The sequence below is a fragment of the Mus musculus genome, chromosome 19 (assembly GCF_000001635.26).
Source record: "Mus musculus strain C57BL/6J chromosome 19, GRCm38.p6 C57BL/6J".
NCBI classification, from domain to species: Eukaryota; Metazoa; Chordata; class Mammalia; order Rodentia; family Muridae; genus Mus; species Mus musculus.
Window position 1 is genome coordinate 43,636,926 of NC_000085.6, and position 25,428 is coordinate 43,662,353.

The following is a 25,428-nucleotide window of genomic DNA, read 5'->3' on the forward strand; positions in this document are numbered from 1 at the left end:
CAAGCCTGAGGGCCTGAGTTCAATCCCTGGAACCTACATGGCAGAAGGTGAGATCCAGTTCCTGAAAGTTGTCCGCTGGTCTCCGTACGTGAACTGTGGCACACATGCATGCACACACTCATAGTACACACACACACACACTAAAAAATAAATGTAGTGGGAAAATGCTAGTTTTAGATTGCATGAACATGTTAAGTATATTTCCCATTTTGTTTTATCTTCATAAGAACTTTGTTTTTGGCCAGGAGAGGTGGGGCACGCCTTCAATCCCAGCACTTCAGAGGCAGAGGCAGGTGGATCTCTGTGAGTTTGAGGCCAGTCTGATCTACAAAGAGAGTTCTAGGACAGCTGGGGCTATAGAGCCTCTCTCAGAAAGCAGCAGCAGCAGCAGCAGCAGCAACAACAACAACAACAACAACGTCGTCAAAAATGAATAAATAACACCCTTTGTTTTGCCACGAAGAACAGTTTAATGAAATGGAACTCACTTCCATTTATAGATTCTCTGGATCTCACAGCACACTCTGACCTGTGTTCCCATGAGTTCTTCCAGTATTCCCTTGATTTTATTCTCACACATAAACCTGACTCCATTTGGAATGCATTTAGTATAAAGTGTGAAGCAGAGAGCCAGCTTCATTCCGTCCCCTCATCGCCCTAGCATTTACTGCCGTTTCCCCACAGACTTGAAATTCTGGCTTTATGGGACAGTAAACTCCTATTTACACTTCTGAACATTTGATTCCAGGCACACAGATATTTTATTTCTGGGCATCCAATGTCATTTATAAGAATGATTAAGTATAATTCTCAAGAGGAGGGGCAATAGCTTAGTGGTATGGTACTCACTTAGTCTGTTTAAGGCCCCAGGTTCAATCCCCAGGATTAAAAGAGAAAAAAGCCGTTTAGGCTCTTTCCAGTTTTCAGTTTGGGGTTGGGGCCTAGCAGCCAATGTGGGACTTGTTCAAAGCCACTTAGTTCAAGACAACAATCCCAAAAGTACTAATTCCAGTATATAATTACTTTCTTGTGTGTTTGAAGGAAAAAGATATCATAATGGTAAAATGATGGATTTGGGAGACAGACAGAGCTGGGTTTCTGTGTTAAGTCCACACTCACTCAGCTGTGTGACTTTGGATGTGGTCCATAGTTAATCTGCCTTCTCTGCTCTTCAGTTTCTTTATTTATAAAATAGAAATAAATACAGACTTTCAACCGATGAGTCAATTGAAAAGCAAAGAAAGGTGCCTTGCTTACAGCAGTGCCCGGCAGATAGTAAATTAGTTATTGTTATTTTTGTTGCTCTTAGGAGGTAATACTCAGGTGACCAACTGGTCTCCATTCATCTGGATGCTTCCTATTTTGCCACTGAAATCCTGAAGTTGGGGCAATCCACCAGTCCCAAGGAAAACCAGGATATTTGTCTCCCACCCCCACCCCCAAACAGTTGCCTGCCACGGCTTGGTTTTCCTCTATGAGGCCCATACTACTCAGTCCTTGAGTTCATTACCTTGTTCTTAGAGATGTGTCACAAGATGCACGCTCTTTCTACGAACAGAATCTGTGTTCTTGTCTTGGTCCAGTAGAGTGCCCCCTCCCTGGGGATAGTAGGCATTCTTTGGCCATCAGAGCCTAATCTCAGATTTCCTCAGATTTCCATCCAAGTCAAGATCAAAATGGGGAGGTGCTGGGGAGATTAGCAGACTGGGCTCTACTAGGGCAGAAGGCACAGGATTCCAGGGCTTGAGACTGGAAGGCTTTGCTTCTTAGAACTGCCGGAGAGGCCACAGAGCAGTCTTCCTAGAGCCAATCAATTTTCTTCCTCGTCCACTATCCTGTTCTCCTTTGGCTCTGTAAGAGACAAGCCATGTCACCTGGGGGTTGTGGGGAGACAGTGCATTGTGTAATTCTCAACTATGCCTTCCTTGAGTCCACACAGAAGTGCCAGCCCTGGTTAGCTCTGTGTCTGGGAAGTGACATTGGTTTAGATTTAATTTCATGATGCAGCAGAAAGAGGTTGGACTGAGAGCCAGAAGCTGAAGTTTTTACCCCATCCCTTCCATAGACTGATGCTGAGACCCCAAGCCACCGCTTCCCACTGCCTCCTGCATAAAACAGGCAGTTTTATTCAGACAGGTCAAGGTGTGCTCCCCATTACACACACACACACACACATATCCTTCGCCAGCCCTCCATCTCTGCTGTAAACGGAAGGGGTAAATTTAATGGGTCGCTATCACTTAATGTGAATCTTCTGTGGCTCAGCCCAGGTCACTGACCCCTGAGCAATGGCTCCGTTAGCACATTGGGAAAACATCGCCTGTGCCCGGCACCCGGTTTCACTGGTTTCTTCCTTAGAAGGTGGAGTGACAGAGAGAGACACTGACATGGGGAACACCCACTGTTTCCTGTCACCCCTGCACACTCCTTCTTTCCTGGCATGTCCTTCATCTGGCCTGAGAAAGCAAACTCTAGGTTGGGCAGAATCGGACTAGACAAGGCAACCCACCCTTCCCTGGCCAAACAGCACCAGAATGACCCACAGTCTCTCTCCCTGTACATCTTCTCTGATTGAGTTTGAGCCAACTGATGAGAGTGCTGGAAAGAGCAGAAATTTGCAAGAGAAAATGGGCTTAAAACAGGGGCAGCAGACTAGGAATCAAATCTATGCCTTCCTCCCCTCCCCTCAACTGTTTCCATAAAGCTCTGTTGGGACTCAGCCATCACCATACCCGAGTCGCTTTTCGTCTCCAATGACAACATCCAGTAGGTACCGTAGATGGATGCTATTTGCCTAAAAAGCCCAAGGCATTTATTATTTTGGACTTACAGAAAAGTTTGCTCTGCCATAAAGGGATTGCCTGTTAGCTCCTCCTAGCTAGACCCCCAGAACCACTCTAATGTGTGCTCATTGCAAAGCCAGGTCTTGGTGGTTCCTTCCAGCCTGGGGAATGCTCCACACTTTTCTCACGCTAGGGTGAGTTTATTACTAATGCTTATGCTTATAACCAATGAAACCTACTGTTTTACATCCCCCCCCCCTTTTTTAAAGCTTTCTAGATTTTTTTAAAATAGAAATTTCATTGTGGCTGGGTGTAAATCCTACCTACTCTAGAAGCTGAAACAAGAGGGTATTAAATCCAAAGCCCGAGCAGCCTAAGGAGACCCACCCGACACTCACCTTCATCCACAGAACAAAGGAAAGGGGAGGGAGTGGGTAGGAGAGGGAGAGTGTGGCCTTTTCATGTTGCTCTGCCCTGGGTGCCTGGTTGGGATGCTCTTCACCCATATAAGGTCCCCAGGCAGGCTCAGATGCCATCTGATGAATAGCACTCTGGGCTTGTTGCGGGACCTGTAAGGACTTGAGGGAATGGTTAGCAATTCTGTTTTATGAACTTCTTGGTATGTGGTGCCCCTGGCCCTTAGGAGGCTTGGTTAAAGGTAGGAGGCTGGCCCAACTTTTACTCTTCTCAAGAACAGATTTAGTGTACCTGCCTAGAGCTTTGTGGCCTCTAAGTGCCATGTAGTTGCCAGTCAACGTTTGGCAGAACCTTCGCTGAATTTAGGGAAACTTTGGCCAAGAAGGCCTGGCCATTGCAGGACCACAGGGAGAAGGACCACCCAAATTGATTGTAATATCTGGACCCAAGTAACTCAACAGTTTTAGTTGACCCAAGATGGTGGCCTAGTGAGGTTTGGCGGCCATCTGTTTTCTGATAATGGCAGGGAGACCAGACCCTCCTTACATTGGTCAGTGTTTGGGTCCCAGTTGGGTAGGACAGGAGAGAGCCAGTCAATTTCACAGAAAGTCTGGAGTATTTTTACAGGAGAAACAAACATCTTATCCATTGTTGCCCTTGAGTACTGTGACCACCACCAGCTATTGCTAACAGTGGTTGCCACCACCAGCTATTGCTGACAGTGGTGGCTACCACAGCCACAGCCATTGCTACACTAGTCTCTGGGATCTTGCTGTGGCCTTTAGAAATGTTGAGAGGTATCTACTCTGACTCAGGTTCTAGCCAATAGAAAGTCTTTATTAGCTGGTGGGCAACTACATACAGGATCCCAGTGAAGTTTCGGATCCCAGTGCAGTTTCGAGCCTTTCTCAGAGTAGGCTTTTGAACAATAAAAACATGTTGACATACTTCAGTTAAAACAAACAGCCAGAATCAGAGCTAGGGAAGTCAAAAGGCAAGGTTAGTGCATTTAGGGACTTTCCTAGAGCTATGGGCTTTGATAGATTCACTCTTTGTTCTCCTTGTTCTCCTTTTGGCAGGTGGTACTGTCTACAGGCTGGGATCCAAAGCCTGAATGGCTGTCGATGTGCTAAGGTCTGGGGGCTGTTACCCTTCCTCCCTCCCTCCCTTACTCTCTTCCTTCCTTCCTTCCTTCCTCCCTCCCTCCCTCCTTCCCTTCCTCCCTCCTTCCCTCACCCTTCCTTTACCCCTTCCTTCCTCCCTCTCTTCTTCCCTTCCTTCCTTCCTCCCTTCCTTCCTTCTTTCCTCCCTCCTTCCTCCCTTCCCTTCCTTCCTCCCTCCCTTCTCTCCCTTCCTCTCTCCCTCTTCCCTTCCTCCCTCCCACTTCCTTCTTTTCTGGTGTGCTGGGAATTGAACTCAGAGCCTCAGGTATGCTACGCAAAAAGCCTACCACTAAGTTCCTCTTCCAGCCAAACTTAACGTTTTCAGTGTTCCAACGGTGTTAGCAGATAGTGTGAGCACTGTCAGATACACACTGGGTTGGGAATTCTGGGTACATTTCTTGACTCACGTATTTTGGATGTGAACACGGCTTCTGTGAGGCGGGATGTTTGATAATGCGAGCGGAATATGCTGATAATTACTGTGGAAGGAAGAGCACAGGATCATATCGTTTCTTCAGCCCCAGCCAAGAAGCAGAGCTCAGCCAGTGCCGGTGATTTCAGAAACGAAGCCAGCGCCGAGGCTTGTGTGAAGGAAGGAGACAGATCCTCTGGGATTTGCAGAGCCTGGAAGATACCTTCGGTGATGAAAGTCGTCTTTCTGGATTAGCAGTCTCCAATAAGCAGACGGATTATCTGGCTTCCTCGGTTCAGAACTGACTGGACTTGTTAGACAGCTTCAGAGCTCTCAGGAAGGAGGAAGGAGGCAAGTCCTGGTTAAATCTAGAGCAAATAAGGTACACGCTGAGCTGGCAGGTCTGCCAAGTTCAGGTCTGCAGACTGGAGTGGAGGGAGGAGATGCTAACTTCAGATGCAGCGGGGCCTTCAGTTACCAAGTGGCTCCAGGACCCACAATTGTATCAATGAACCTGAGATCGTCCCCAAGTGAAATCACAGATGTTTTCAAATCATATTACTTGGCTGGAGATGCCATAGAACCTTTATGTTAATCACGACTTTGAAATTAGGTTAGAAACTTGACTCATTGCTATACAGCTTGTATCTTACGCATACAGTACATACATTATTACTGTATCCCAGAGATGGGTTTCTTTTCCTGTTTGTTTTGTTTTTGAGATAGTCTCACTGTATATCCCTAGCTGGCCTGGAACTCACTATGTAGCTCAAGCTGGCCTTGGATTTACAGAGATCCACCTGCTTCTGCCGCTCCCGCCCCCAAGGGCTGGGTCAAAGGTGTGTGTGCTCGAGCACTCGTGCATGTGTGTATGTGTGTGTGTGTGTATAAATGCACAAGCATGTGTGCAGACCTCTGAAGACTTTCAGAACTCACTTCCAACTGTGGGTCCTAGGGCTTGATTGAACTCAGTTTTCACAGCAAATGACTTTACCCACTGAATTATCTCACCAGCTCCAGTTTTTGAGTTTTTCTGTTTATTGCATTTATTTAGTTACTGTGTGGTGTGTAGGTTCGCATGCATGCCACAGTGCACGTGTAGAGGTCAATGGGCAATTTGTAGAAGTTAGTTCTCTCTTTCTGTCACTGTGGATTCTGGGGTCCAAGTTCCGGTCATTTACTTTGGTGGCAGACACCTACCTCTACCTTCTGAGCCATCTTGCTAACCCCATAGCTTTATTTTTGTAATTGTATTCTGATGTTGCTTATTTTTTAATCTTAATGTGTCTTATGCATTCTAACAAGGGCTCTACAGGCTCCGAGGGACTGCCACGGGGCCGATCCTTGGAGTCTGTTCTGGAAACTGTCAAATGAGATAGGCTAGCGCCTTCCCACTGCCCTGCCCCTTTATGGAAGAGCTTTGAGGAATCGCGGTAGAAATGTGGACACATTTTTCAAACACTGTGACCAAGGAGCCCTTCAGCACGGCCGTACCTGGGGAGAGGATCTGTTCTAGTTCTTTGTGGATGAGGAGTAGGAGGGTGAAGGAGTTGGGAATTTACGATTACAGTGTCTGTCGGCCTTTTTGTGTTTGGTAGCGCAGGGGTGGAACCCTGGCGCTGAGCATGCTGGGAAGTGTGCTCGGCCACCTGCCCTCCCCTCGCTGGTTCAGACATCATCTTAAAAACCATTTATGATCTCCTTCTTAGATAATACCTAGATGATACGTCATGAGGATTGGAGTGCCATAAAATCTTAATGAGGAAAAATGCTCTAACCGGTTTTTATGAATTAAGACAAAAAAAAAAAAAAATCCATGTACCTTAAAAGTGATAGAGCGTTCTCGATCCTGATATGAAAAGATTATAGCATTGATAAGTGAGAGAATAAGAACAGTAGTACACAAGGCCAGGCAGTGGTGGCGCATGCCTTTAATCCCAGCACTTGGGAGGCAGAGGCAGGTGGATTTCTGAGTTCGAGGTCAGCCTGGTCTACACAGAGAAACCCTGTCTTGAAAAAGCAAAGAAAAAAAAAGTTGGATTTTGCCCTCTACCACGTGGGTGCTAGGGCTCAAACTCAGTTCATCGGATTTGTTGAAAGAGCCTTTCTCCATTACGCACCACTGTAAAGGACTGCTATATATAGCCCATTCACTCATCCACTGGGTAGGCATCCATCAGCCGTTTGATGTATACAAGCAAGCAATGGAGAGGGATCAGGGGAACTTTAGCCATTCTGGCAGAAGGGAGCAAGCCGGGGATGAAATAAGCATTTTTTTTTTTTTTTTTTTTTTTTTTTTTTGGTTTTTCGAGACAGGGTTTCTCTGTATAGCCCTGGCTGTCCTGAAACTCACTTTGTAAGACCAGGCTGGCCTCAAACTCAGAGATCCGCCTGCCTCTGCCTCCCGGGTGCTGGGATTAAAGGTGTGCGCCACCACGCCCATCGCCAAAATAAGCATCTTTTTAAGTCATTCAGGGAATGTGCTAGAGAGTTGCCACACCATTAAACTGGGAAGGAGTGGGTCAGAGGTCATTACCGAAAAGATGCTGGCATGACACTGAATGGCAAGGAGCTAGCATAGGAAGGTGTGAGATGCTGTGTTCCGGACAAGGGTACCAGCAAGTAGATAGATTTAGCAAATAAAAAAACGTAGAATGCCTGGTTATATTTCATGTTCTCTTGAGCCATGGGAAATGTTATAGTATATCTAAAGTGAGATCTATTCAAACATTTTTTTTCCTTGGGTTTAGCTGACATTTGCATTGAGCTAGGTACCCTGGATGTTACTGGGACCCTGCCTGAAGAAGGACTACACAGGGAAACAGAGCTGGAGTGGTCACAGAAAGCAGTATACCCCGGGGTAGGCAGGGGACAGAGGTGCTCTGGGGACAGCAAAGAGGTTGGCAAGGTCCAGATTTTGGGTTATACTGAAGAAAGTTTCCAAAACTAAAATTATCAATCAAGGTTGTTCCGAGATCTGCTGTTCCTCCAGCTCAGGGCAGTTATTGGCTTTACCTTCCTGCAACCCTTCGGCTTCTGGGAAAGGCTTCTGGGAAGATGAACAATTGTCTGGGCCACTGTGCCTGGGTGGTGCCTGGGGAGTCCTCAGGCCACTGGTTGGCTTGCCTGAACATAGCGTGCGGTATACATTGTTTGGTCTGAGCACTTAAGTGCTCTTTCCCTGTTTGCTTGTTTAATTCCTGAGCTTTTGAATGTGGTCCCCTATAAATCTCCCTTCTCTTAAGGGCTGTGTTTGACAACTTCATTTCCCCACAACTGGACACATTTCCCCTGCTAAGGGTCAAAAAGACTAATTACCCTAAACGGAGTATCAGAGACACCCTTAGGCTCACATACTGGGAGTGTCTAATTCTGGCCATATTAATAAAAGAATCCGATGAGATCATATCTGACTACAGAGGCAGTGACGTCCCCAAAGCCCAACCATGTGCCTTTTTAGAAAATAAACTTCTGACCCCTTCAGCAATGGCTGTGTGGGACCTCACAGTAGAAGACCTTATGAAAGATGTGGTCAAACACTTTAATTTCCATAAGAAACCTGGTAATGCATGCCTGAAATCCCTGCACTTGGAATGCAGAGACAGGAGGATCACCACAAGTTCAAGGCCAGGCTGATATGTGTTTCCAGTTCCAGGCCAATCAGGACTACATGGTGAGACCCTGTCTCCAAAAAACCCCCAAAACAAGCTGGGCATATCGGCACGTGCCTTTAGTTCCAGCAGTTGGGAGGCAGAGGCAAGTGGATCTCTGTGAGTTCCAGATTAGCTTGGTCTACACAGAAAGTTCCATGACAGCCAGGATTGCATAGTGAGATCCTGTCTCAAAACAACGGGCAAAACCACTACTGAGAAAATGGAGGCCTGTGAGGATCACGACCATTCCCTGCTTAGTGCGCCATCCAGGCATATTGAGCATGGTGTGGAGAAGGGCAGGGATAAAGTGGAGGGGTAGCCTTTGGTCACGTGATCAGCACAGAACACCCGCTGTCGCTTCTGTGGTCACAAAACACTTCCCGCAGAACCTCATTCTGAAGGCATGTTCTCCTTTTCTTGCAGGTGAACAACTCAGGGAGGTTAAGTGGCTTGTCTAATGTCACACTGCTGTTAAATAGAGGAGAGGGAATCAAACTCAGATCCTTGGGCTCTGAGATCTCAGCGAGTGTGGGCTACGTAGCAAGTTCCATGCTAGCCAGGGCTATGTGGTGAGACTAGGAGAAGGAAGCTGGCATTAACGTCTCAAAGATCAAGGAGAGGTAGGGGTTGGAAGAGTGGCCTTTGAAGTCAGGAAGAGGACCAGCCTGGCACTCTGTTAAACTCATCACCTCTTACCTCACATCAAGCTTATTATGGGGTATCAGCACCTCCACTTTAGTGTTGAAGAGGCTAAGAGATCATCAGCTTGGTAAGGAACAGGCTTGGGACTGGGATGTGTCAGAGTTGAGAACCTCAGGAGGTCTCCATTCCCACCTCGGTTTCAATGGAAAACTGGCCCTAGGCTTTTAGCCAGGGCTGGGGGTGTGGCTCGGCTGGTAGAGCGCTTGTCTAGCGGGGAGCCTCCCACTTGAACACTGCATAAACCAGGTGGGATGATGGAGGACTGACTGTAACTGCAGAACTCAGGAAGAGGAGGCAGGAAGATCAGAAGGTCAAAGTTCATCCTTAACTATGGAGCAAGGTCCAGGCCCGACTGGGCTGGCTATGTAAGACCCTTTCCTAAACTTCCTCTTCTCCGGAGGGCTGGAGGTTTGCTTGGGGGCCTGAACTGAAGCTCTTCCTGCCATCAGTGGTCAAGTTCCAGCCTTGGATCTGCAGACTTCTGGCCATCCGTTTCTCTGTCTGTCTCAGAGCCTCCTTTCCCTAGAGCCCTGTCCCCACCCTCTCCCGAGGACCACCAGCACTGGGCAGGAAGCAGAACTGAGCTGCCCTGTGTTCATGCAAGGACATGTCCTGTCTCCCCGCTTCCCCTCCCTCCCTCCCTCTATGAACTTTTGTTTCCAAAATATTCGTTATGTGTTTTCCCCAACCAAGGAAGGGTCCCTGAAGAGCTAGTACAGAATTCCTGTTGCCTCTTCTAGACTATCAGCTCATTTCTCTGCTAGCCTGACCCTTTATTTTGCAACCAACGCACAGTAGGCTTTCAGCAAGTCTTTCTGCTCCGAATCAACTGAATAGGTGGGGGGGGGGGGGGAGGGGAGGGATAACAGGGATCATTCTGAGAAGCTGTCATTGCTAATGTCTCTCTTGTTTAGACATCCTTTGTAGCTAATGGATCTCTCCGGGCTCGGAGTCTGGGACATTCCTCAGAAGCCTCCCCATTAGGGGACTCATTGGATGACCCTCTTGTCCTTCGTGGGAATGCTGAGAGTCAACCAATCTCCTGCCATAGCTCGGGGTTCCCACGTGGTGATGGAGCAGGCTGCCCAACTGCCAGCCATGGTATAACCCCTCCTAGCTCTTGTCAAAGGTCTATGATCACTGGAAAACAAGAGGAAATGTAAGTCCAAGAGCAAACAAAACGCAGTCAGAAAATGTAACCTGTGTTATTTTCAGCAGTAAAATGCCAGCATTCGGGGAGTGTAGCTGGGGGCACGTGGGGATTCATTCTACTTCGTGTTTGTTTTTTCATATGTCCGTACTGGAGGGGTTGAGCTCAGCCCTTCACATATTCAGGCAACCGTTGATGTAGGCACTGACCTACATCTCCTCTTTCTACTATTTTTGAGAACTTCTCATTTATCTAAAAATATCTCCAAGTGAAATGTCACTTGGTGAAATGTCACAGCGGTGTGAACAAGGACCCAAGACAAGGTGGGTTGCCGAGAAAGGCAGAGCGTGGAGTGGTTAACATGCAGGCTTAGGGTCAGGGAGTTGGAATCCTTGTCCATTTATGAGGCTCCATCCTTGGACAGGTTATTTAGCCTCCCTCAGCGCTGGTGTCATCATCTAATTCGGATGTGGATGGAGGCTGGATTCGGGGAGACAAGGCCCAATACTAGCAAAACCCCAGGAGATGGCAGGTGGGGACAAAACAAGGGACAGTTCTCCCCATCCATGCCTTATCTATGGCTTCGCAGTCTCTGCTACCCTTGGACTCAATGTCCACACTACAGACTCCCTGGAGTTAGCTCAGCTGCCCACAGGAGGGATTGGCCAGAGCATCTGCGCGTAGACTATTTCCTGACGTTTCTTGTTTGTTTGTTTGTTTGTTTTGTTTTGTTTTTTGTTTGTTTGTTTGTTTTTCGTTGGGTTTCAACAGGGTTTCTCTGTATAGCCCTGGCTGTCCTGGAACTCACTTTGTAGACCAGGCTGGCCTCGAACTCAGAAATCTTCCTGCCTCTGCCTCCCAAGTGCTGGGATTAAAGGCCTGCGCCACCACGCCCGGCTCATTTTTGTTTTTTGTTTTGTTTTTTGTTTTGTTTTTGGTTTTTTCCCTGAGGTTTCTAACTGCCTTGTTTGTTTTGGTTTGGTTTTAAGACAGAACCTCAGGCTGGTCTTGATCTAAGAACCTCCAGTCTCGGGGTCTTGTGTACCGAATCACAGGTGTGCACAATCATGTCTGGTTACAACTGGTTATTTTGCAGAGCCATCAGGAAAGGTGCTTATGAAAACTTATTGTTTTGTAAGCTTGGGGACACAGGCCATATTTTTAAAAATTAGTGCATTCATTCATTCATTCACTCACTCATTCATGTAATGTGTCTCAATTGAGTGAGCGAGAGGGCTGGGAACCATGGGCCAGGCTCTGTACTGGGTGTGTGGAATGCGGAACAGAAGTGACCTGTCCTTGCCCCCTTGGGTACTCACACCCTAGGAACTAGCCTTTCCCTGTGGTTTCCTCTGGCTTTCCGCCCCTGCTGCAATACCCAGCCTTGCTCAATTCTCCAGACACAAAAGCTTTTTGCTACAGGATACAGACACCTCAGGCTCACACGGTCACATAGACCAGGTACACAGACTAGGGAGTCACTCTTCAGATTTTGGATAAACTTGCCATAGGGAAGTACATACAGCAGCAGAGACAATGCTGCTGCCACCACATCTGTAGACTCTTTCCACTCCAGTGTCCCCACTGTCGTGACACACACACATATACATATGCACACATGCACACACACTTACACACATGCACACACATGCACACACACATACACACACACATGCACACACACATACACACACATACACACACATGCACACACACTTACACACACGCACACACATGCACACACACATACACACACATACACACACATACACACACACACACGCACACACACACATACACACACGCACACACACATACACACATGCACACACACATACACACACATGCACACACACGCACACACACATACACACACGCATACACACACACATACACACACACCTGCACACACACACACACACACACACACACACACACACACACACACACACATATATACTAAGCTACACCCAAGACCATCTTCCATATCATTCAAAGCACTTGGAATATGGACCACTCATGGAGTTCTGGAGGCTCTGGGTTCAATTCTTAGCCCTACAAAACAAACAAACACTCTGAAACCTCTTTGCTAAACAGCTTTCCTCTTTCCATCCAATATCCCCTCTTCCCAAGCTTGCAGTCTGCCTTGCCCTCCCCAGCGAGGGCTGGATACTCATCCTATCTTCCCAGAGTCCATGATTCCAAGCATCATCACAAGTTAAGACCACACCGCTGCCCATCCTCCATAAAGGTCTCCCAGGCTCATGGTTGGCCCCTGGTCCCCCGCGGCCTGTGCTTGCTAGATAAGTAAGTGTGCTCTCCCGGGACGGACTCCCCAACCCTACTCATCTGTTCCCCAGGGACGTTGGGATGATGGCCCAAATGAGATGAACTTTACCTTATTTTCTATTTTGATAAACTTGTGAGAAGTGTTTATCTTGAGTCTTCTCAGTGAAAACAATTTTTTCCTTTAGAACATTATTTCACTATTAGCTATTCACTGCTTATGCTTTATGGTCTTTAGAGAAGTCTCCTAGATTCTTCACAGATAAGGTACCAAAAATTAACATTTTAAAGGAGGACCCCAGCTGAATTCTGCACAGTAAGGGAGCCAAATATAAGATTCTGTTTCTGCCCGGGCAGTGGTGGTAATGCACACATTTAATCCTGCATCTAGGAGGCAGAGGCAGGCAGAGCTTTGAGTTCAAGGCCAGCCTGGTATACAGAGCAAGTTCCAGGACAGCCAGGGCTACATGGAGAAACCCTGTCTCAAGAGACAAAACAAAACCAAATCTATTTCTGAAAGGCTGCATGCTTACTTAAGGGAGGGAGGAAAGGATGCTTAATGGTTATTTATAAATTTACATTATGAAAAAGAAAGTTTGTGTATCACCTCAGAAGATGAAGAGCCCAGGCCCTGGACTCGGTCTAAGGCTTACACTAAAAACTTGCTTAGAGGTAAAACAAAATGGGAAGAGATGAGGGAGAGAGGTTGTTATCTCAGAACCTTGAGAGGTGATAACATGCTGCTGGCTACAGATGCTGAAACCTGGTGTTAGGAACCAAGCCCTGATCTTCATCGGGTTCCCTCGACATGAGTTCTTCTTCTGCAGCTCCGTTGGCCATGGGATGGGGCCAGCAAGTTCTGAATGGAAGAATTGCATGGAATTTCCAATCCCTACAGATGGAGGTGACATCTGTATTTCTGCCTGTGGGTCCAGACTGTATGGCTGATGGCTTGGATCTCAACTGCTCTTTAGGAGACCAAGGAGGAGGAACATAGCCTGGGGTTGGCACTGCAAAAAGCTAAGGAGTTTGGGTCACTGGGACCTGGAGATGTCTCAGTGGTTAAGAGCACACACACTGCTCTTGCAGAGGACTGGAATTTGATTCCCAGCACCCACTTCCTGTGGGGTTCCTGTGGAGCCTCAGCTCCAGAGAACTGATGTCCAATCTGGCTTCCATGATCACTGAGCTCATGTGTACCCTCTTATAAAATTTTTTTTAATTAAAAAAAGAAAAGGAGTTTGTAGTTCCTCACTAGGCAGAACACTGCTATTCTAGCCCTGGACCGACTTTCTGAAGATTTCTTTTTGTAACTATCAGTGAATTCTTCTTATACTTAAGTCACTATTTTTTTTTTCAGATCTTAGCTTCTCAAAGGGAAACTAATCATAATTAACCATAATGCTTATCATTATTGTATTATCGTATTATTAGTCTATAACCCCGCTCCCTCTTAGGTCCCTCTTCAGGCCTACATGGCCAGCATCGGGGGGTGGGGGATTCAAGAGGCTTGTCAGGTTCTGATTTTTCTGGCCAGTCCATTTATGCCTTTAAGGGAGAGGGGAGCCCACGTTCCTTGGCCCAGTAACATGCCTGGCATCCTCTTGCTCTTGTTTGCCCGAGTCTCTGAGATCCTGACTCCTGGAATTCTCACAGTGCGTGGGACTATGGCAGCTTGGCAGGAGGAGGGGGCGTGATCCAAGTGGAGGCACTGAGCGGGGAAGACACAGAGGTTTCTGTTGGGGTGTGGGAGATCAGAAGGTCGGCTTGAGGGGATGGGGAACCTTGTGATGCGGTCTGCAAGGCCTGGGAGAAGAACCTGTACTTAATCCTGGAGGGAAAAGAACGCCTCTCCATTTCTGAGTAGGGCAGGAACAGGCAGCAAGCCGTGTTTCTAAGAGTTAATCTGGCCACAGTGTGCAAAACAGACTGAAGGCAGGAAGAGCCTGGAGACAGAGAGACCAATATAAATCTTCTAGCCAGTCATCAGAGAGCCAAACATTGTCAGCAGGGTTTGAAAGAAGCCGTATGAAGCAGCTCAACAAAAGTGGAGAGATTTCAGCCATGCCAGGGACAAGAAGCCCTTTCCCCAGAAAGAGATGTCCATCCCCAGAATTTCTCACACAGAGCAAACCACAAAAAGTGAAAATTGGGTTCAGTCGTTTTGGAAAAGAATTTGGCATGCTGGATCAAGAGCCTGAAACATGGTCACACCCTTTGACCCAGTAAATCCACTTCTGGGAATGCTAGGGAAATAATCCAAACGAGAGAGGAAGAAACTACGGGGAGATTTTAATCACAACACACTCTATAATAGCAAGTATTAGAGGCTACCAGTGGGCAGTGCTGGGAGGGGGATAGAGTGGGTAAGCAAACTATGGCTGCTAATTGCATGGCCATTAACTTCAAGGCGGAGGATTACCAAACCAAGGACATGGGGAATACATGCAATATAATTTGAGGAAGATAGACCATACATTGAATCTGTTGGGTTAACATACAACAAACAGCTCAAGTACAGAGAAAACAAGACTTAAAAGTAACTAGTCTCTTGTTTCATTTCATTGATGGAAGTACAGGTTTTTTGCTTTTTTTTTTCTATTAAATTTTTTCCTCCAATGGTTTTATTACAAGCATACTGTTTGGAGGAGTGCTGGCGGCCCAACTCAAAGCCTCCTGCATGTTACATACGCTCGCTCTACCACTGAGCTATCTCCCTTAACCCTGCGTGTGTATCTCATTATAGAGACTGTCCAGGAGAATTGCTGCGTTTCACAAGTCACACAAGTCACACCAATGGCATGGGAAGATGTCACAGTGGGTTAAGCTGCTTGTTCACAAGACCAATGACCTCAGCTCCATCCTTGGGACCCACATAGCAGGAGAGGACTGACTCAGAAAATCGTCTTCCGACCTTCACATACACACCACGGCACACGCCTCACCCGATAGAAAAACGTAACGTAAAAACCTTTTAATTGAAAGAATGCATTGAACATGTATTGCTTATGTCTTCAAATGGATAATCAGACAAAATATGCTGGCCAGGGCTTAAGAAATAAACATGTCTTCATCACCAGCGTGTATAGTCTTATTCATCTTTTCTACGGTGTGACACATACATATACATCATATACATCATACACATACATAAACACACATACACATAGGTTCTGAGGGGCGGAGGTGTGGCTTATCATCCACGCATAGATGAATGACGAGGAGGAGATGATCTATGAAGCAGGAACTGAAGCTCCCTTTGCCCAGGTTTTGGGAACAAGTGTGAACTCTCTTAGCACAGCGCTCTGAGTTTAAGGACGTGCAGAAAACTGGTTGTAAATTTCTCCAGCTATCACTCTCGAGTTTCTTTTTCCTGCCTCTTATAGCTAAAGAGCCGAGAGTTTGCAAGAGTGATTGTAACACGAGCGGTTGGTTTCTCAGCCTCCTGTGAGTCTACACTGCAGCCACGCACATCAGAGTCGGGGAGTTTCTACTCTTTGAAAGCTCGCCTTGGCTGGGCTTTTCCCCTGCCCGGATTGCGCTCTTGATACAAATGAACTGACTGGAGAGGACGGAGTTTATTTTTGAAGGAAAGTTTTACGCTTTGCATACTCAGCTGGTGTATATTACAGAATTGTTTAATGTTTTAGATGCTTGGGTCGAAACACAAAGTGGATTTAGCTTAAATCATTCTGTTACGCATCCCTTGACCCTGGTTTTTATGCAAGTCCTGTTTTACAACCCTGCTCAAAGCTGCACGAGTCCCTGGGAAGGATGCGCTATGAATTTAAAGGGTCATTGAGATTAGGGAAAAGGCAGAGGAAGGGTAAGATAAGGACCACCTAGGCTAAAGCCAATTAATGCCAGTGGGGATTCTGGGGGGTGCTAAATGGCACTACAGACGTTTCCAACATCCTGCTTAATAAAACGTTCACACTCGGCCAGATTTTCCAAGTTTCTCAAGGACTACTTAAGTGGGAACCATTCAAAACCTTATTAAAGTCCAGGGAGCTGATGTTTATTGGCTCTGTGTGGTCTCGTAAGGTTGCTGACTGTCAACGGATACCAGGCTTTCCCTGTGCTTCCCAGAACGATGGAGAATGAGCCTCTGGGAGGGAAGGAGATTGCCCCGTCTTCCCCATCCCAGACTGGTTTTGTACCAAGGAGGTCGCCAGTCTGCAAATGGTAACATGGTGGCACTAAGCTCACAGATTCTGCCCTTCTCCAAGTCAGATTTACTGTTGTTGTGACAACATTAAGCCACTTTGGAGGGGGACACTTTACCTCCATCTAGAAAGAATGACTCATGTATGTGTTGGAGGCGGAGGGAATGGCTTATTAGCATCTTGGGAACTGGCAGACTCTCCGGGTGTACTCTCCTTCGCTGTTGGTTGTTAGGACTTGTCCGTGGGGCCAGGATTAGCACTGAGTATGTCCTCCCTAGCTGGACTGGGACAGAGAAAGCTGCAAATCATACCTCTCATCGGTGGGTGCTCCCTGCTGCTCTGCACTGCTTCTGAGCCTTTTCCCAGGTGGGACCCCGTCCGGCCCTCGGGGCATCTTCATCTCTGTCTTTCTGACAGAGAAACTTAGTTGTAGAGGTTTCTTGCTCCTTGTTGGCAGATGGAGGGAGCCATCTGGTGTGCCCGGTTGCGATAAGTGTGTATTTAATGAACAAAGGGACTGAGGAATGACTAACAGCTCATCTCTAAAACTTTAGCCAAAGCAATGTAGAAGGAAATTACTGCTCTATTTAATAGTCAAGTTCTCGGTCTGAGGTATAGCTCATGGCTTAGCACTTGCCTAACATGAGCAAGGCCGTTCAGTCTTGTGGTGAGTGGCACCTGCATATAGCATGCGTTTACACACATGGACTTTGGACACAGATGGAAGAGAAAAGACAAAATACTAATATAAGCAGTAAAATAAAAGAGTTGCTCTTTAAACTATTGGTTATACTCATTATACTTTCTATGATATAGCCTCATTATTTGTGAGTTTGTTAATTTGTTTTTGGGTTAAAGTCTCAAGTAACACAGACTGGCTTGAACTTGCTGCATACTGAAAGGTGACCTTGAGGTCCTTATCTTCTTGCCTCCACCACCCAAGTGCTGTACCGCCATGCTGACTGTATCCAGGCCGGAAGCTGTAACCCTGAACTTCTGGCATGGTAGGCAAACAATCTACCAACTGAACTACAACCTCCCTGGGATACATCCATTTTAATAAGAAAAGATACATGTGTAACACATCTCTGTGTATATAAATACTGTAGTTTTTAAGATGCCCTCTCCTACTTGTTAGTGGATTTGAGAGTAGTTTTTTTTTTTTCCAAATCTCTGTGTAGCAAAGGAAATAAATGGATTCCCTAATGCCCTACAAAACAGTTTATATGATTGGAGGGGGCAGAGACAGACAGACAGACAGACAGAGAAATTTGCAGTTTCGTCATATCCACATACTTGTAACCATGTCCCTCTTTCCCATCCCTTGCCAGTCCCTCTGTGTGGCCTCTGCTCCATACAGACCTGGAAGATTATACATGAAGAAACCCAACGGTCCATGGTTTTCAAGGCGTCACAGTGCTGAGACTGTCACTGCTGTCCCCAAGGGACTGTGCATTTGCCCCATAGGCAAGACAGCAAGTTCCTTCCTGCCCCTCACAGGGTCTCACTGCATAGCCCAATTCTTCTGCCTTAGCCTCCCTAAGTGTTGGGGTTACAGGCAAGTACCACCATGCCCAACTGTACAGCAGCACATTTACCTCTCCTCTGAGCCTCTTAAGACAGGAGGCATGGCTGCTGCTCCAATGGAAAGGCCAGGGTGAAGAAAGCAGATGTCTCTCGCAGGGTGAATGATGCGCAACACATCTAATGCTGGACACAGGCAACTTCAAGGCAGTCCTTTAAGAATAGATCCTGTGCTATGCTCCTTAAAGCTCTTTGACCTTGTCCTGTCCAAGGATTAGAAAGAGCTCTCCCAGGTATCATTGGGTTTCTTTGCTGGGCCACAAGACTGTAGAACATGTGAGTCCGGAGAGGAGAGGGGTGCTCTGGGAGAGAGGGGGAGCTGCGGTGCACATAAACTGATATATGTTCATTTGAGATCTGGGCCTACCAGAGACTTCTCTGAACCTAATTCCTTATTTCTAACGTAGCAACACGCCTGATGCTTTAGGGATTTGGACCTCGAAAAATGCTGTGGAGATTGATTTTTCTCAACAAAATGCTTATTGAGCTTGTTGTCAGGCCCTCTCTGTGCAGCAGACAGAGAGGTCCTAGGCCTCACGTTGAGGAGAAGAGCCGAGTCTCGGACAGTGATACACGAGAGAGAAAGACACAGGACACATGCTCTGGATGGAGGGTTGGAAGGGTTGCCATTTCAGAGAGAATTCAGAAAGATCACTCTGGAGTTAAGAGCATGAAGATGTGAGAGGGACGTGGCGCCACCTGCAGGACAGCAAGCAAAACGGAAGAGTTGTGTAGAGAAAGACATGCACCCCTTGTCTGGCCTCCCTGGATAGCACACATGAGCAGTTAGTTAGGCCTTTCCAGATGATCATCCTTTGTGGGTCTCTTGACTCTCTAGACAGCAAAGTGGCTGTTACAGAGATGTAAGTCTAACATTCGACATGCTTAGAGGCCCTGGGATCCCACTCAGGAGAGCCAGTCCAGGAGCAGCCCGAAAGAAAAACATCAAAACCTCCTTCAAGCCTCTGCTAGAGCGAGGAGCCCCTATTCTGCATGACCTGTTTTCAGGCAGCCTCTTGCCTGGGCCCTGAGTTTCCACAAGCAGAGATGCGAGCTGCAGAGCCTTGGGAACTCTTGGCTGGAACCCTGCTCTACAGCTATGTCCTTGCTATGATGATTCAGGCATGTTTCTTGCTTTTTAGATTCTTGGTTTTATCTCTATCTATCTATCTATCTATCTATCTATCTATCTATCTATCTATCTGTCTGTCTGTCTGTCTGTCTGTCTGTCTGTCTGTCTGTATTTTCACATCAGGACTGTGTTGTAAGAATGAACAGGGCCCAGAACATAGTGTATGTGCAAAAGTTTAAGCTATAGACTTTGAGCTAGGCACGTTGGTACATGCCTATAATGCCAGCGCGTGGGGGAACTGAGGCAGGAGGATTGCTGTTCATGGCTAGTCTGGATTATCAGTCAATTGCAGCCTAGATTGAGCTGCGCAATGAGACTCAGTATCAGAACAAGTGTGCTAAACAAAAATCAAACCACAGACTTTATAAATGTTTTTCCTTTGCCTACATTCCAGAAGCCTGGAGGTAGTAGCATGCGCCCAATACATTTGGTGTAAAAATGGCCCAGAGCATTTCATACTCAGAGTTGTTACTGCTAAGACAAGGCTATTCTTACCTGGAATGTGCTCTTGGAGGGCTAGAGCTGTCTGTCTCTGAACACCTGTGAGACAAGCTAAATCCCTCATCTAAGTCCTTGCTCCGAAGCGTTTTAACGTCTTGTTCTCAGATGGAAGCCGTGTCAAGCCATTAACTTGATACAAACAGGTACCAAGCCTGGTCTTTGCCTGAAGCCAAGACGCTGCACTAACTTCGCACCCAGCTTGGCCATCTTCCAGCTCCCGGGAACAGGGTATCCACTAGACCCGTGCGGCCTTGGGCTCACGGAGCCCCTACTCAGAACCTGCTTCGGCCAGGTGTCAGCATGGAGTGTGCAGCTTCGGAAAGTCAAAGCAGCTCAGAACCTGAGAACAGGGGCTTTTGAGAGGAAAGGGAGGCATGGCTGTGACAGAAGAGCAGGTGGCCTTGGGGTGGCTTGAGGATCCTAACAGCCAGCCCACTCACGGCTGGAGCAGGCTGGTGAGGGGAGTTGCTACCTAAGAGTTGGCAGACATCTATGGTGGACAAGGACAAGGCTCCTCCCATGTTGTCTCCTCCTTGCTTGTCCTGACTCCAAGTGCCACCAGCATTTCTTCTCCTTTGCTGAGACCTGACCCCAGCAGGGAGTAACAAAGTATCATTTTAGGCCTATAGGTTACATTTTCTGATTTTGATAAATATGTTGTGGTTATGCAAGAGGAAGCTTTTGTTTTTAGGAAAACCAGATGAAGATGTTTATGGACAGCAGGATGGGGTAGGGGTGAGGATATAAATGGATGGATGAATCTAAAATAACAGACTGAAGCTGGGTCTTAGTGGCATAGATAGATCTGTGATCCCAGCTACCTAGGAGGCAGAAGCAGAATCACAATTCAAGGCTGTCTGGGCTGTAGAGTGAGTTCAAAGCCAGCCTTTGCAATGAAAGCACCCCACCCCCACCCCTGAATCTCTGACTGACTCTCTCCCTCTCCATCTCTCTGTGTCTGTCTCTGTCTCTGTCTCTCTCTGTCTGTCTCTCTCTCTCTCTCACTCACACACACACACACACACACACACTCCTAAAGCCTGGGAATATAGCTTAGATATAGAGTGATATTCTAGGTTCAATCCTGAGTACAGAAAAACAAGAACAAAAGCTAGAGCAAATGGAAACAAAGACAATGTGTTGGAGCTGAGCGCTCAGCTTCTATGGCCCAGCGAGCCTGTTGTTACACTCACCCAACAGAAAAGGATGTGCCTGTCCTCTAAGCGGCAGACACAAGGGTGTTTGATGTAGTAAGAACTAGAAAAATAAGAATGCCGGAGGCCACTCGTGATAACCTGTGATGGTTAATTGTATGTTCAGATAGCTAGACAATCATGCTAATTTTATGTTTACTTGGCGAGACAACTGGGTGGTTGCTTGATAAAACATTTGTCTACATGCTGGCGTGAAAGCATTTTGGTACGAAAGCATTCATCACATCTGTGATGAACATCTATCAACTTTAAATAAATTCCATTGCATAAAATGTAGAGAGCCCTGGGCAATCACTTTCACTTGAAGGTCTTGAAATCAAAACCCTGGGCTGGAGAGATGGCTCAGTGGTTTAACAGTACTACTGACTGCTGTTCCAGAGGTCCCGAGTTCAATTCCCAGCAACCACATGGTGGCTCACAAACATCTGTAATGGGATCTGATGCCCACTTCTGGTGTGTCTGAAGACAGCGACAGTATATCCACATACATGAAATAAATAAATCGAGAGAGAGAGAGAGAGAGAGAGAGAGAGAGAGAGAGAGAGAGAGAGAAATCAAAACCCAGAGACTGCCCAGAGATGGAACCCAGATTCACAGTCTAATAAGTCTGTCTAGGTTTTCAGGCTGCACCCAGGCAGGCTTCAGTCAGCCTGAAGACCCCGACATCTTCATGAATTTCCTGTCCATGGGGCTGCCTGGCAAAATTTGAATATGCTAGTCCCTTCAATCACGTCAGCTACTTTCTTTTTTAAAAATCTGTCTTAGGGGGCTGGAGAGATGGCTCAGAGGTTAAGAGCACTGACTGCTCTTCTAGAGATCCTGAGTTCAATGCCCAGCAACCACATGGTGGCTCACAACCATCTGTAATGGGATCCAATGCCCTGTTCTGGTGTGTCTGAAGACATGACAGTGTACTAATATACTTAAATTAAATAAAATCTTTAAATAAAATATTTAAACGTAAATGAGGAAAATACCTAATAAAAAGTATTAAAAAAATCTGTCTTAGGGTCAGTGAGATGGCTCAGTGGGTGAAGCACAACCCAGCAACCCAGTTTGAAAATCCACATAGCAGGAGGAGGGACAACTGACTCCTAAATGTTGTCCTCTGATCTTTCCACGGGCATGCATGCCCCTCTCATTATTATTTTATTTTGGTTTTTGGAGATAGAGTCTAGCTATTAGCTCAAGCTGGCCTAGAACTCATTATCTTCCTGTCCCAGTCTCCTGAGTGCTGGAATTACAAGTGTGCTCTAGCATGCCCAGCTTTTAGGCTATTTTTTTTAAAAAGGGATTAAAGACAGTAGTTAAACACTACTTCATGTACTCTACGGCTTAGTGATAACTTCCATACAGTTGACTCCTAAATCCATATTGCAAACTCTGTCAGTCTTTTCAGCTCAAAATACCCACCTATATTATTCCCATCCATCCCCACGCCCCCAGCAAGAAAACTTGCTGTCCCAGAAATTCGAAAGCTGTCCAATAATACTCCTGTGTAACCTGAGCACATCTGGGTGCCATTTTCAGTTGAATGCTACACACCTCTCTATCCTCCCTCTTTTTTGATGTCTCCCCCTTCATTTAGGTGTTTCTACTTCTGCTCGGGTGGCATCATTTTCTAAGTGACTTTGATTAGTGTTTGAATAGTTGAAGACCATGGCCTTGCCTGGTCGCAACAGTGACACATAGCGTTGACCTCGGCACAGGCCTAGTGTCTGCTGCTACGTCCTCATCCTCTCTGTACTTGGCTGCAAGGGGAAATGGCCTATCCTTAGGGCAACACCAGTATTTCCTCTCATAAATCTTGGTGTCTGACCACAACTATTCCCCAGTCAAGTAGGTCTAAGTCTGGGTGCTGGAAGTCACCCAAGAATGGGACCTGTCTATCCGAAACACACTCAGTCAATAGTACAAGACAACCTGGCACAAGTTCCCACCTGAGTGTCAAACCATTACCCTGTGACATTGTTCCTGTTCATCTCTGTCTAGGTGGTAACCTAGACTCCCTTAGCTAGAGTTCCTTGTGTCTGGGAGCATACATTTCTTCAGTTAAGTCTTTCCCTGCTACCTCGTTAGCTGCCAGGCCAAGCTCCACTGACTTCCAGGCTCTGTGCCCCGACCCTCCCTGCCTGACATAACAGCTATCTCAATATTTTTGAAGGGCTGTCAGAGAGGAGGGGATTAGTGTTCTTCTGGGCTGCCCCAGCAGGCAGAAGGAGCCATCAGGGGTGGAGATTATAGGGAGACTTGAATGCCTCAATTTCTAAAGAAAGGTTGTCTGACTGAGTGAAGCGAATGTGGATGCTGAGAGCTGCTGATGGGGTCCCCAGGATGTTTGTGGAGCTCTGACTACTCGTGGAGCATGGAGAGACCCCACAGGACTCTATCTCCTCCCACTGGTCTAACACTGTATCGCATGTGTCCAGTCTCAACAATTGCTGTGTGGCGTTTCTGACAGTGTAGACGGTCTGCCCATCAAGCCTTTTAAAGTAATGAATGTGGACCCAGAAAGCACACTTCCAGCTTTGAAGACGCTGCAGCCTGAAGTTAGCACCTCACTTTCTGGAGGCAGGCTGGGGTTAGAGGAGCTGGGCCATATGGGCCCTGGTGATGAATCTGGCTTTTATTCCGGGGGCAGCAAGAGCAGGGGACTGAGAGGATCCCCGAGTAAAGCAGGATACCGTGGACGTTCTGTCAGAAGGAGCTTCTGTGCGACACTGCTGATGGCACAAGTTCCCACACACAGAAGCAAGAGCGGGGAGACTTGCTGCTTCTAAGGAACTTCCTTAACGACATTCTGATCACCCAGCCTCACCTCCACCGTGGACTCGGGCAGAACCCACTCCCGCTGCTTCTCCACTCTCACCCGTCTCTATCTCTAGCTGCTCATGCAGAGTCTAACTACTGCTGCTGTTTCTGATAAAGTATACAAGAGAACGGATTGCATTTATGTATTAGATAGCAGAGTGTTGTGTGGCCACTTATATTGAAGTGGTAGAAGGAAATCTAATGGCATGGGAAAATAGAGTTTTATTCTATTATCTAGAAGCTGACTGCAGTGAAGTCCCACTTTTGAAAATTAATAGAAAATATCCATGGCTGTGCCCCAGTGGCAGGATTCTTAGTATGCACAAAGGCCTGGGTTTAACCTGCAGCAGTAGCAACACACACACACACACACTCTCAAATACAAACTTACACACTGAAAAACAACAACAAAGCATCATATACTAGCCTGGTTGATGGCACTGGGGAGGTCGAGACAGGAAGATTGTGAGTTTGAGGCCAGCCTGGGCTACAGAGTGAAACCTATCTGGAAAAGAGCCAGAGTTGGGGCTGCAGCTCAGTGGTGGCGCGCTTGCCTAGCATGCGTGATGCATTAGGTTATCTCCAGGACAGCAAAACAACATCAACATCATCATCAACATCAGCACCATATTCTCAAGGGTCAGACATGCGTTCTGTCTCGCGTTTTCTAAATCCCACACATTAGCATGGTTTTGCTTCTACAGAAGTGTTTTTCCTTGCTACCCGCCCTTCTCTGTTACCTGAGCACTGTGGACTCCAGCACATAACCATGGCGGTGTCCTCTGTCACTTCCGGGTTCTTTATTCACATCGGTCTCATATCTCCAACTGAGGTATTTCTCAATAAATTGTTGTTTATTTTTCATCTTCCCTGGTGTGTAGCAGTGTGCTGAAACTGGCCCCTTGGGGATATTCAAAGCACATACCCAAAAGGCTCTGGACCTTGTGAGCCACCAGACACCCACAGGCCTCTTGGGTGTAGGGAACTCAATAGAAATGACTCAGGTCTCTGGCCTCTGAGACCTTGGCCCTACAACATGTTTCTGTCTGTCTCAGAGTTAGACAGACCCACCAGAACCTATGGCCTCACCCAAATACCAAGTGAAACATCTTCTAGTAGCCAGATTACAACCGCAAGTTGGAAGGTCACTTGTGTAATTTCTATACAATTTTGTCATTTGTGAACAGCATTAGAGCCAATTGGAGGGAATAGGGGTCACCGTTTCTCCAGACATTACCCCTCATCCCCTGAAAATATGAGCCTTATTGTCACTGTGCCAACAGCATTCCCAAAAAGCTGACTGCAACACCGAGTCCACAGAGCGCTCCTTTGCTCTGTGGCTCCATCCATGCTGAGAAGCAGCTACTCGCCCTCATTTTCCTGTAAACACCTGGCATGACCTCTGGGAGCGCTCTTATCCACAGGCGACCCTAGCTCCACTGGCTACCACCGGA

At 46.9% G+C, this 25,428-nt stretch overlaps 2 long non-coding RNA genes across 4 annotated transcripts in view; one reads left to right on the forward strand and one right to left on the reverse strand.

The window, feature by feature from the left end:
- The window catches only part of Gm34922, a 36,695-nt gene extending 20,741 nt beyond the window's left edge, over window positions 1-15,954 (forward strand). Inside the window, exons 1-3 of one of the 3 annotated variants that reach the window (XR_386730.4) lie at window positions 8,943-9,197; window positions 10,045-10,289; window positions 15,313-15,954. This is a non-coding gene — a long non-coding RNA (predicted gene, 34922). The other 2 variants (XR_386729.4, XR_003952841.1) reach the window with 2 other exon arrangements.
- Window positions 455-5,082, reverse strand: Gm4311 (predicted gene 4311). The gene is made up of 2 exons (NR_152201.1): window positions 4,771-5,082; window positions 455-1,851 (listed from the first exon to the last, which is right to left on the reverse strand). It is a non-coding gene; the product is annotated as a predicted gene 4311 (long non-coding RNA).
- Window positions 15,955-25,428: the final 9,474 nt, after the last annotated feature.